The sequence below is a fragment of the Bos indicus genome, chromosome 10 (genome assembly GCF_029378745.1).
Source record: "Bos indicus isolate NIAB-ARS_2022 breed Sahiwal x Tharparkar chromosome 10, NIAB-ARS_B.indTharparkar_mat_pri_1.0, whole genome shotgun sequence".
Classification (NCBI taxonomy): domain Eukaryota; kingdom Metazoa; phylum Chordata; class Mammalia; order Artiodactyla; family Bovidae; genus Bos; species Bos indicus.
The window spans coordinates 72,149,174-72,161,171 of record NC_091769.1 but is presented as its reverse complement, the minus strand read 5'-3'; the positions used below and the strand labels follow the sequence as shown (position 1 = coordinate 72,161,171).

Below are 11,998 nucleotides of genomic sequence, written 5' to 3'. Positions count from 1 at the left end.
GACTCATAGCAGCCATTATTTTTAAAAACCTGTTATATGTCATTTACTGTACTGAGGTGGTTTGTAATTAGTTAATTAACTTATTCCTCATAACAGCCCTCTAAGGTAGGTGGTATTATCCACCTTTGTAGATGAAGAAAGAAATGCCCAAAGCAAGTAGATGCTACTTTCCCAAGGTCACAGAGCTAGTAATGGGTAAAGACTGGGTTAAAGTCAGCTCAGGAAGATTCCATTGGTGACTTTCTTACTTTAGTTATTATTGTTAATTTTACTTTAACCTTTAGAGTCTTACAGTAGAAAACGTGCATAGGCTACAACAGAAAACCAACAAACTTTCCTTGACTATTTACTATCAAGGGAGAAGAACAGGGGAAGAAAAACATGGTTCTCACTGATAAGTGGTTCACATTTTAGTTATAGACAAGGTTCAGTTCAGTTCAGTCACTCAGTAGTGTCCAACTCTTTGCGATCCCACAGACTGCAGCACGCCAGGCTTCCCTGTCCATCACCAATTCCCAGAGCTTGTTCAAACTCATGTCCATCAAGTCGGTGATGCCATCCAACCATCTCATCCTCTGTCACCCCTTCTCCTCCTGCCTTCAATCTTTCCCAGCACCAGGGTCTTTTCCAATGAGTCCGTTCTTTGCATCAGGTGGCCAAAGTCCCAGAGCCATCAGTCCTTCCAATGAATATTCAGGACTGATTTCCTTTAGGATTGACTAAATCCTAAGGTTGGATCTCCTTGCAGTCCAAGGGACTCTCAAGGGTCTTCTCCAACACCACAGTTTAAAAGTATCAATTCTTTGGCACTTAGGTTTCTTTATGGTCCAACTCTCACATTCATACATGACTACTGGAAAAACCATAGCTTTGACTAGATGGAACTTTGTTGGCAAAGTAATGTTTCTGCTTTTTAATATGCTGTCTAGGTTGGTAAAGAATCTGAGTGCAATGCAGGAGACCTGGGTTCAATCCTTGGGATGGGACGATCCCCTGGAGAACGAAATGGCAGCCCACTCCAGTATTCTTGCCTGGAGAATCCAATGGACAGAGGAGCCTGGCAGGCTACAATCCATGGGGTCACTAGAGTCGGACACAACTTAGCGACTAAACCACCACCACTACTAGGTTGGTCACAACATTCCTTCCAAGGAACAAGCGTTTTTTAAGTTCATGGCTACAGTCACCATCTGCAATGATTTTGGAGCCCCCCAAAATAAAGTCTGACACTGTTTCCATTGTTTCCCCATCTATTTGCCATGAAGTAATGGGACCGGATGCCATGATCTTAGTTTTCTGAATGTTGAGTTTTTCACTTTCATCAAGAGGCTCTTTAGTTCTTCTTCACTTTCTGTCATAAGGGTGGTGTCATTTGCGTATCTGAGGTTATTGATATTTCTCCCAGCAATCTTGATTAACACCCATAAAATAACTGGAATAGTTGTTGGAGAGGCTGGAAGCCACCCTGGTGGCTACCACTGGGAAATGTGGAAGGTGTAAATGGTAGAGTGACACCATGGAGTACAGCATGGGGTACAACATAAAGCAAGTAAAAGCAATGGAATAAATGCACACATGGCAACATCCTAGAGCACAGTGATGAGTGAAGAAAGCAAATGATGAACTATAACACAATTCTGTTTAGATACACTTAAATTTATGTGCATAGAAGATAGTGTTCATTTTGCCCACAGGGAATCCCAGATAATGCGATTAGACACAGGCTGGAAAACTATGTTTGGTTTATTTAAAGATTTTGAAACACAAGATGGAGAATTTCAGCAGCAACCTGTGTCCATTGATGGATAAAGAAAATGTGGTATATAAATATTGATACAATGCAATAACTCGGCCATTAAAAAAATCTTGCCACTTGAGACAACATGGATGGATCTAGAGGGGTATTATGCTAAGTGAAATGTGTCAGACAAAGAAAACTACCACATAATCTCACTTATATGTGTAATCTAAAAAACAAAACAAAACAACAGACACATAGCCACAGACAACAAACAGGTGACTGATGGGAGGGGGCAAAATAGGTGAAGGGGATTCAGAGGTACAAACCTCTAGTTATAAACCCCTGTGGGTTTGTTCCCATTGTCTGTTGTTTTTCTTGGATTTTGATCATGTTGTCTTATCTCCTCAGGTGTTTTTAGATTTTCCAACATAAATATGAAAAATTATAAAAATAATTATAAGGTCCAGAGAAGATTTATATTTGCTCAGGGTAGTAGCTAGGTACACTACAAATCCAGGATCACCTTAATCCAGTTTTGAAAAGATTTGGGCTTAGTTCAGTCGTGTCTGACTCTTTGTGACCCAACGGACTGGAGCCCACCAGGCTCCTCTGTCCTTGGGATTTTCCAGGCAATAATATTGGAGTGGGCTGCCATTTCCTTCTCTAGGAGGTCTTCCCGATCCAGAATCAAACCAGGGTCTCCTGCATTGCAGGCAGATTCTTTACCAGGTGAGCTACCAGGGAAGCCCCCTTGACAAGATTGCAAAGATTCAAAATTGATCAATTTTTTTTTCACCCTCCTTCTTTGGAGAGCCCCGGACTCCATCTTTAATGCTTTAACTTAGTAGGAAGTCTGCCAAAAGTGTTAGTTGTCTTCCCAGCCACCTCCTCCTGAATCAGCCAATGTTCCTAGAAGAAAAGCAGCTCAAATGCTGAGCTCAGGTCTTGAAGTTTCATTCTACCTTGGGTCTTGGTGATATAATCCTTCACTGTCTTCTTGATTCACTGATACTTTTGACACAGATTTAAAATTTTTTTGCACAGCTTCCACAGTTCTCTGTGAGAAGTTTGATGTGAATTATGTGTGTACTACTAAAAGTGGAAGTCAGAGAAGCTGGTTTCAGGGCAAGTTCAATAAGGTCAAGCTATTCTGATTGTATCAGATGGAGATAAATGGTTACATACACAGATGCAGTGCTAAGAGAGGTTGAGTACATGTATTTGAACATCATTAATTTATTGATGATACGTAAGGTTTTGGGAGTGAATGCGATTGTCTATGATGAAATGTAGAATAAGAAGAGGTGGCCTGAACCATTTATGAAGAAATTCCAAAATTCAGACAGAGGTCAGACAGAAAAGGAAAAGCAGCAAAGGCGACTGAGGAGTAGTCAGGGAGACAAGAAGAAAATAAAGATCATGTGGTGTCAGGGAAGTCCAAAAGAAATAAAGAAGGTGACTCAAGCAGTTGTCAAAAGTGTCAAGTGCTGCTTAAGAAAGTGAAGTTGCTCAGTCATATCAGACTCTTTGTGACCCCATGGACTGTAGCCTACCAGGATCCTCTGTCCACGGGTTTTTCCCAGGCAAGAATACTGGAGTGGGTTGCCAAATAAGACAGGAACATAGGAGGGAGGAGCCAAGATGGCGGAGGAGTGGGACAGGAAGAACACTTTCTCCCCCACAAATTCATCAAAAGAGCATTTAAATGTCGAGTAAATTCCACAAAACAACTTCTGAATGCTGGCAGAGGACATCAGGCACCCAGAAAAGCAACCCAACTCTTCGAAAGGAGGTAGGAAAAAATATAAAAGACAAAAAAAAAGAGACAAAGAGGGAGGGACAGAGTTCCGTCCCGGGAAGGGAGTCTTAAAAAGAGAGAAGTTTCCAAACACCAGGAAACCTTCTCACTGCCGAATCTGTGCCGAGCTTTGGAAGCACAGAGGGCAACATAACAGGGAGAAAAAGTAAACAATTAAAACTCGCAGATTGCGAGCCCTACGGTAACTCCCCCAGCGGATAAGCAGCGCAGACGCCTGCACGCACCATTAGCAAGCGGGGGCTGGGCAGGGAGGTGCGTTGGGGCTGCATCACTCAGAGTAAGAATCTGGCGTGAATACCCTGAGCACTATCTGAGCGAAATAATTTGGGCTAGCAAACCAGACTGTGGGATATCTACCACGCGAAAAGCCAGCCCCAACCTAAGACACCGCCAGGCCCGCGCACGGAACAAAGGACTTAACAGAGATAGCCGGCTGCAGACCTTCCCCCTCCGGTAACAGGCAGCCAGAGCTGGCAGGGGACAATCGCAGCCCCAGAGAGACATTATCTATAAAACTGTAAGCAGGCTTCTTTGCTAACTAAAACTTCTTGGGGGTCTGGACGGTCAACATCTGCCTGAGAAGGTGCGCCGGTTTTACACCCAGATAACTGAGTGGCGGGGAGGCGATAAGTCGCAGCATTGGCGTTCGCCAAACACCTCATCACCTGAGCTGCTTGGACCTGGGAAGAGCACAAAATGCAGGCCCAACAGAGTTTGCGCCTCTCAGGACTACCCGAGTGCCTGAACCTGAGCGGCTTGGACCTGGGAGGTACATGCAGCCCAGGGCCGGCCTCGGATTGTTCTCAGCGGAACAACCTAGAGCCCGAGCAGTGTGGGCAGGGAGGCTACACACGCCGTGAATGGGGGCAGACCCAGTGTGGCTGAGGCACTGCGAGCGCACGCCAGTGCTATTTGTTTGCAGCATCCCTCCCTCCCTCCCCACAGCGCGACTGAACAAGTGAGCCTAAAAAAAAAAAAAAAAAGTTTCCCCCACCGTCTCCTTTGTGTCAGGACGGAAGCCAGACACTGAAGAGACCAGCAAACAGAAGTTATAACAGAGGGAAATGCCTTGGAAGCTACAGGCAATAGATTAAAACCCCGTGGTTACTACGGACTACATAGGAAGGGGCCTATAGATCTTGAGAAATATAAGTCGGACCAAGGAACTAGCCAAAAATGAACTGAACCCACCATACAACAAAACCAGAGAAAGTCCTAGATATATTTTTACTATTTTTATGATCATTCTTTTTTTTTTTAATTAAAAAAAATTTTTTTTAAGTCCTCTATTGTTCCTTTAATTTTCACTTTTATAACCTATTACTTTGCAAAAAAAAAAAAAAAAGACCCAATTTTCTTCTTCTTCAGCAAACTTCATATATATATATTTTATAATTTTTTGACCTTGTTTTTTTTTTTCTTCTTCTTCTTCTTTTAACATTGTATTTTTGAAATTCCAAACTCTACTCTAGTTTTTTAATTTTAGCTTTTTGGTATATGTTATCAATTTTGTACCTACAGTTTTTCTTTATAATTTCTGTGACTCTTTTTTTTTTTTTTTCTGTTTCATTCTCTTCTTTTATATAACATTGTATATCTGAAATTCCAAACTCTACTCTAGATTTTTATTTTATGCTTTTTGGTATTTGATATCAAATTTGTACCTGTATTTTCTTTATAATTTTTGCGACATTGTTTTTGTTTGTTTGTTTTCTCTCTTTATGTTTCTTCTTCCTTTTTTTTAACATTGTATTTTTGAAATTCCAAACTCTACTCTAGATTTTTAATTTTTGCTTTTATGTATTTGTTACCAATTTTGTACCTTTAAGAACCCAATGTTCAGGACCCATTTTTCACTACGGAGCGAGATTACTGGCTTGACTGCTCTCTCTCCCTTTGGACTCTCCTTTTTCTCCACCAGGTCGCCTGTGTCTCCTCCCTAACCCCTCTCTACTCTACCCAACTCTGTGAGTTTATGTGTGTTCCAGATGGTGGAGAACACTTAGGGAACTGATTACTGGCTGGATCTGTCTCCCTCCTTTTCATTCCCCCCTTTTATCCCTCTGGCCACCTCTGTCTCCTTCCTCCTTCTTCTCTTCTCTGTATAACTCCGTGAACATCTCTGAGTGGTCCAGTTGTGGAGTGCACATAAGGAAGTGACTACTGGCTACCCCACTCTCCACTATTGATTCCACCTCATCTCAATTGGGTCACCTCTAACTCCCTCCTCCCTCTTCTCTTCTCCATGTAACGCTGTGAACCTCTCTGAGTGACCCTCACAGTAGAGAAACTTTTCATCTTTAACGCAGATGTTTTATCAATGGTGCTGTATAGAAGGAGAAGTTTTGAAACTACTGTAAAAATAAGACCGATAACTGGAAGCAGGAGGCTTAAGTCCAAACCCTGACTCCAGGGAACTCCTGACTCCAAGGAACATTAATTGACAGGAGCTCATCAAACGCCTCCAAACCGACACTGAAACCAAGCACCACACAAGGGCTAACAAGTTCCAGGGCAAGACATACCAAGCAAATTCTCCAGCAACAAAGGAGCACAGCCCTGAGCTTCAAGATACAAGCTGCCCAAAGTCATCCCCAAACCATAGACATCTCATAACTCATTACTGGACACCCACCAGAACACTGACACAAGCTTCCCTAACCAGGAAGCCTTGACAAGCCACCTGTACAAACCCACACACAGCGAGGAAAAGCCACAATAAAGAGAACTCCACAAACTGCCAGAATATAGAAAGGACACCCCAAACTCAGCAATTTAAACAAGATGAAGAGACAGAGGAATACCCAGCAGATAAAGGAACAGGATAAAAGCCCACCAAACCAAACAAAAGAGGAAGAGATAGGGAATCTACCTGATAAAGAATTCTGAATAATGATAGTGAAATTGATCCAAAATCTTGAAATCAAAATGGAATCACAGATAAATAGCTTGGAGACTAAGATTGAGAAGATGCAAGAAAGGTTTAACAAGGACCTAGAAGAAATAAAAGAGAGTCAATATAAAATGAATAATGCAATAAATGAAATTAAAAACACTCTGGAGGCAACAAATAGTAGAATAACAGAGGCAGAAGATAGGATTAGTGAATTAGAAGATAGAATGGTAGAAATAAATGAATCAGAGAGGATAAAAGAAAAACGAATTAAAAGAAATGAGGACAATCTCAGAGACCTCCAGGACAATATTAAACGCTACAACATTCGAATCATAGAGGTCCCAGAAGAAGAAGACAAAAAGAAAGACCATGAGAAAATACTTGAGGAGATAATAGTTGAAAACTTCCCTAAAATGGGGAAGGAAATAATCACCCAAGTCCAAGAAACCCAGAGAGTCCCAAACAGGATAAACCCAAGGCGAAACACCCCAAGACACATATTAATCAAATTAACAAAGATCAAACACAAAGAACAAATATTAAAAGCAGCAAGGGAAAAACAACAAATAACACACAAGGGAATTCCCATAAGGATAACAGCTGATCTTTCAATAGAAACTCTTCAAGCCAGGAGGGAATGGCAAGACATACTTAAAGCAATGAAAGAAAATAACCTACAGCCCAGATTATTGTACCCAGCAAGGATTTCATTCAAGTATGAAGGAGAAATCAAAAGCTTTTCAGACAAGCAAAAGCTGAGAGAATTCTGCACCACCAAACCAGCTCTCCAACAAATACTAAAGGATATTCTCTAGACAGGAAACACAAAAACGGTGTATAAGTTCGAACCCAAAACAATAAAGTAAATGGCAATGGGATCATACTTATCAGTAATTACCTTAAACGTAAATGGGTTGAATGCCCCAACCAAAAGACAAAGACTGGCTGAATGGATACAAAAACAAGACCCCTACATATGTTGTCTACAAGAGACCCACCTCAAAACAGGGGACACATACAGACTGAAAGTGAAGGGCTGGAAAAAGATTTTCCATGCAAATAGGGACCAAAAGAAAGCAGGAGTAGCAATACTCATATCAGATAAAATAGACTTTAAAACAAAGGCTGTGAAGAGAGACAAAGAAGGTCACTACATAATGATCAAAGGATCAATCCAAGAAGAAGATATAACAATGATAAATATATATGCACCCAACACGGGAGCACCACAGTATGTAAGACAAATACTAACAAGTATGAAAGGAGAAATTAACAATAACACAATAATAGTGGGAGACTTTAATACCCCACTCACACCTATGGATAGATCAACTAAACAGAAAATTAACAAGGAAACACAAACTTTAAATGATACAGTAGACCAGTTAGACCTAATTGATATCTATAGGACATTTCATCCCAAAACAATGAATTTCACCTTTTTCTCAAGCGCACATGGAACCTTCTCCAGGATAGATCACATCCTGGGCCATAAAGCTAGCCTTGGTAAATTCAAAAAAATAGAAATCATTCCAAGCATCTTTTCTGACCACAATGCAGTAAGATTAGATCTCAATTACAGGAGAAAAACTATTAAAAATTCCAACATATGGAGGCTGAACAACACGCTGCTGAATAACCAACAAATCATAGAAGAAATCAAAAAAGAAATCAAAATGCATAGAAACGAATGAAAATGAAAACACAACAACCCAAAACCTGTGGGACACGGTAAAAGCACTCCTAAGGGGAAAGTTCATAGCAATACAGGCACACCTCAAGAAACAAGAAAAAAGTCAAATAAATAACCTAACTCTACACCTAAAGCAACTAGAAAAGGAAGAAATGAAGAACCCCAGGGTTAGTAGAAGGAAAGAAATCTTAAAAATTAGAGCAGAAATAAATGCAAAAGAAACAAAAGAGACCATAGCAAAAATCAACAAAACCAAAAGCTGGTTCTTTGAAAGGATAAATAAAATTGACAAACCATTAGCCAGACTCATCAAGAAACAAAGGGAGAAAAATCAAATCAATAAAATTAGAAATGAAAATGGAGAGATCACAACAGACAACACAGAAATACAAAGGATCATAAGAGACTACTATCAACAATTATATGCCAATAAAATGGACAACGTGGAAGAAATGGACAAATTCTTAGAAAAGTACAACTTTCCAAAACTTGACCAGGAAGAAATAGAAAATCTTAACAGACCCATCACAAGCACGGAAATTGAAACTGTAATCAAAAATCTTCCAGCAAACAAAAGTCCAGGTCCAGATGGCTTCACAGCTGAATTCTACCAAAAATTTAGAGGAGAGCTAACACCTATCCTGCTCAAACTCTTCCAGAAAATTGCAGAGGAAGGTAAACTTCCAAACTCATTCTATGAGGCCACCATCACCCTAATACCAAAACCTGACAAAGATCCCACAAAAAAAGAAAACTACAGGCCAATATCACTGATGAACATAGATGCAAAAATCCTTAACAAAATTCTAGCAACCAGAATCCAACAACACATTAAAGAGATCATACACCATGACCAAGTGGGCTTTATCCCAGGGATGCAAGGATTCTTCAATATCCGCAAATCAATCAATGTAATACACCACATTAACAAATTGAAAAATAAAAACCATATGATTATCTCAATAGATGCAGAGAAAGCCTTTGACAAAATTCAACACCCATTTATGATAAAAACTCTCTAGAAAGCAGGAATAGAAGGAACATACCTCAACATAATAAAAGCTATATATGACAAACCCACAGCAAACATTATCCTCAATGGTGAAAAATTGAACGCATTTCCTCTAAAGTCAGGAACAAGACAAGGGTGCCCACTTTCACCATTACTATTCAACATAGTTTTGGAAGTTTTGGCCACAGCAATCAGGGCAGAAAAAGAAATAAAAGGAATCCAAATTGGAAAAGAAGAAGTAAAACTCTCACTATTTGCAGATGACATGATCCTCTACATAGAAAACCCTAAAGACTCCACCAGAAAATTACTAGAACTAATCAATGACTATAGTAAAGTTGCAGGATATAAGATCAACACACAGAAATCCCTTGCATTCCTATACACTAATAATGAGAAAACAGAAAGAGAAATTAAGGAAACAATTCCATTCACCATTGCAACGGAAAGAATAAAATACTTAGGAATATATCTACCTAAAGAAACTAAAGACCTATATATAGAAAACTATAAAACACTGGTGAAAGAAATCAAAGAGGACACTAATAGATGGAGAAATATACCATGTTCATGGATTGGAAGAATCAATATACTGAAAATGAGTATACTACCCAAAGCAATCTATAGATTCAATGCAATCCCTATCAAGCTACCAACAGTATTCTTCACAGAGCTAGAACAAATAATTTCACAATTGTATGGAAATACAAAAAACGTCGAACAGCCAAAGCGATCTTGAGAAAGAAGAATGGAACTGGAGGAATCAACCTACCTGACTTCAGGCTCTACTACAAAGCCACAGTTATCAAGACAGTATGGTACTGGCACAAAGACAGAAATATAGATCAATGGAACAAAATAGAAAGCCCAGAGATAAATCCACGCACATATGGACACCTTATCTTTGACAAAGGAGGCAAGAATATACAATGGATTAAAGACAATCTCTTTAACAAGTGGTGCTGGGAAAACTGGTCAACCACTTGTAAAATAATGAAACTAGAACACTTTCTAACACCATACACAAAAATAAACTCAAAATGGATTAAAGATCTAAACATAAGACCAGAAACTATAAAACTCCTAGAGGAGAACATAGGCAAAACACTCTCCAACATACATCACAGCAGGATCCTCTATGACCCACCTCCCAGAATATCGGAAATAAAAGCAAAAATAAACAAATGGGACCTAATTAACCTTAAAAGCTTCTGCACATCAAAGGAAACTGTCAGCAAGGTGAAAAGACAGCCTTCAGAATGGGAGAAAATAATAGCAAATGAAGCAACTGACAAACAACTAATCTCAAAAATAAACAAGCAACTCCTCCAGCTCAACTCCAGAAAAATAAATGACCCAATCAAAAAATGGGCCAAAGAACTAAATAGACATTTCTCCAAAGAAGACATACAGATGGCTAACAAACACATGAAAAGATGCTCAACATCACTCATTATCAGAGAAATGCAAATCAAGACCACTATGAGGTACCATTTCACACCAGTCAGAATGGCTGCGATCCAAAAGTCTACAAATAATAAATGTTGGAGAGGGTGTGGAGGAAAGGGAACCCTCTTACACTGTTGGTGGGAATGCAAACTAGTACAGCCACTATGGAGAACAGTGTGGAGATTCCTTAAAAAACTGGAAATAGAACTGCCTTATGATCCAGCAGTCCCACTGCTGGGTATACACACTGAGGAAACCAGAAGGGAAAGAGACACATGTACCCCAATGTTCATCGCAGCACTGTTTATAATAGCCAGGACATGGAAGCAACCTAGATGTCCATCAGCAGATGAATGGATAAGAAAGCTGTGGTACATATACACAATGGAGTATTACTCAGCCATTAAAAAGAATACATTTGAATCAGTTCTAATGAGGTGGATGAAACTGGAGCCTATTATACAGAGTGAAGTAAGCCAGAAGGAAAAACACCAATACAGTATACTAACGCATATATATGGAATTTAGAAAGATGATAACAATAACCCTGTGTACGAGACAGCAAAAGTGACGCTGATGTATGGAACAGTCTTATGGACTCTGTGGGAGAGGGAGAGGGTGGGAAGATTTGGGAGAATGGCATTGAAACATGTAAAATATCATGTATGAAACGAGATGCCAGTCCAGGTTCAATGCACGATACTGGATGCTTGGGGCTAGTGCACTGGGACGACCCAGAGGGATGGTATGGGGAGGCAGGAGGGAGGAGGGTTCAGGATGGGGAGCACATGTATACCTGTGATGGATTCATTTTGATATTTGGCAAAACTAATACAATTATGTAAAGTTTAAAAAAAAAAAAAAAAGACAGGAACATAAAAGTAACTATAGTGCACCCTTGAACAGTGCTGTATATAATTTATAGTAGGCCCTATGTTTCCATGAAAACGATTTCAGACCTGTAGTAGCTTAGCATTTACTAATGAAAAGAATCCATGTACAAGTGAACCTGCACAGTTCAAACCTACGTTGTTCAAGGGTCAACTGTAGTTGGTTTGATGATATGAAAGTAAATAATGAGTTTAATAAAAACTTTATTTTGGGGGAACAGTAGAAATGGAATCCAAACAGGAACACTTTGATAAGTGAATGAAGGTGAGAAAACTTGGCCATGAATGAATGGAGACATTGTGGCAGTTTGAGAAGAATCCATGGTAAAGGGAAAGCGTGGCATGGCACTATTATAGTAGTGTAAATCTTTAAACCACTTAAAATGCCTATTATTTGAGGGATACTCTAATACTCTGTTATTTATATCTATCAAAGTTATATGATCACTAAAACGGATAATTAGTGTTTCTTAATGATATGAGAAAATTTCCGTCAGT

General features: G+C 39.6%; 1 protein-coding gene across 1 annotated transcript in view; it reads right to left on the bottom strand.

Annotated features, from left to right (window-relative positions):
* The window catches only part of PCNX4 (pecanex 4), a 66,111-nt gene that overhangs the window by 12,746 nt on the left and 41,367 nt on the right, over positions 1-11,998 (bottom strand). The gene's annotated exons all lie outside the window — the stretch shown is intronic.